Genomic DNA, 1,716 nt, shown 5'->3' on the forward strand with positions numbered 1-1,716 from the left:
GAATTTGGAAGAGGAAGCGGAAGCAGCAAAATTTGACGTTTTTCAAAGTCAAATATCTCTGGCTAAACTTGACCGATTTTGATGGATTTTTTTTTTTAACATGGTCTACTTTCATGCCCCAACACACACACGCAATCCGTTTTCTTCCATGATTTGTAGTTGTCCCTCTACACTATTAACATGGTCTACTTTCATGCCCCAACACACACACGCAATCCGTTTTCTTCCATGATTTGTAGTTGTCCCTCTACACTACAACTACCTGAAAACGGCTACTTTACTTTCCCTGCCGCGTATAATATCTCTAGTAGCGCGGTCAAACTTTTTTGACTTGGCGGGGGGGAGCGCTACCGCGCTCCTTAATTATAGCTGTGAACACTAAAGGGGGTCAGTTTCCATGACTTCAACTTAACGCAATACACAAAAAGCCCAATCTGAGGCTTAGGTGTAGGAGCTATACAGCCTTAAAGAATGGGTTACGAATCTTCCATGACTCAATGATAACTACACTGGTCTTGCAAGCGGCAGAGTCGCGTTCAATGCCCAGCGGAGTCAGAACTTTTTTCGCATGCAAACAGTTCTACTTTCATGACTTGTTGTTTAAGGGACCCACTCAGCCTCTCAAGAACAACCTAGTATTGACTAGCCATGAAGATAAATGCACATGGCGAAATTTTTGACCCGGAATGAAATCAATGGAGGGAAAACAAGTTTCAAACATATCTCAGATCACACAAACATGAGATTAGAAATCCCTTATGCTGGGAAAATTTTCAACATGAGGGATTTTTTTTTAGAATTTTAAAATTCAAAATTTTTTGACCAAGTTTGGCGGGCCACATGTGGCCCGCCAGACCATTTTTGTGGCCCGCGAAGTTTTTTGGGATTTGTACAAACTTACCTAAATAAAACAAGCTGGGCCCGTCCCTCCGGGAATTATTTAGCCCGTAGTTTATTCGATCAGTACCTATGTACCTACCTAATTTGTTTATAAACCATAACTAGGGATCTTTAGCCCGCCCTTCCTTTATTATTACGATAGTAATAAAAAAAGGTATAAGGGACGGACTATTGTATTCGCTTCGGTCTTCGGTGTCGTCTGTCTGTCGGTCGGTCTGTCTGTCCCCATAGAAGGACAAATTTTGTCCAGAAAACCATAAAGTCAAAAAACCAAAAAAACTGGTTTTTGGGGATTTTTTTCACAGTTTCTCACACAAATGAGCTCTGATCTTGAAATTTGTCGCGACGACCTATGAACTCAAAGTGAGAAAGTTTTAGATAACACTTCAGTCGATAATTTAAGACCAGTTTTAGCGTCACCTGTGTTAAGCTACGCCGAGAAAGGCCAATAAATGGATGGGTGACTTAAACATTATATTGGGAATAAAGGGAGAACGGGCTCTAGTCTTGATTTTAAATCATTACATGAAAGTAAAATCAAAAAATCAAATCAAGAATAATAATAAACTGAATATTAAACAAATTAGGTAGGTACAAAGGTATTCTTTAACCACGATCGAATAAACTACGGCCTAAAAAATTCCCGGAGGGACGGACCCAGCTTGTTAAATAGAAGTTTTTTAAGTCAGCTCCCGTGGCGTAGTGGTCACTGCGCTTGCATTGCGAGCGGGAGACCCGGGTTCGATTTCCGGCGGGGTCAAAGAAAAAAAAATGTTCCAGGCAAATAAATGATTGATTCCGGGACTGGCTGTTCCG

Source organism: Diaphorina citri, unplaced genomic scaffold (assembly GCF_000475195.1).
Source record: "Diaphorina citri unplaced genomic scaffold, Diaci psyllid genome assembly version 1.1 scaffold1530, whole genome shotgun sequence".
NCBI classification, from domain to species: Eukaryota; Metazoa; Arthropoda; class Insecta; order Hemiptera; family Psyllidae; genus Diaphorina; species Diaphorina citri.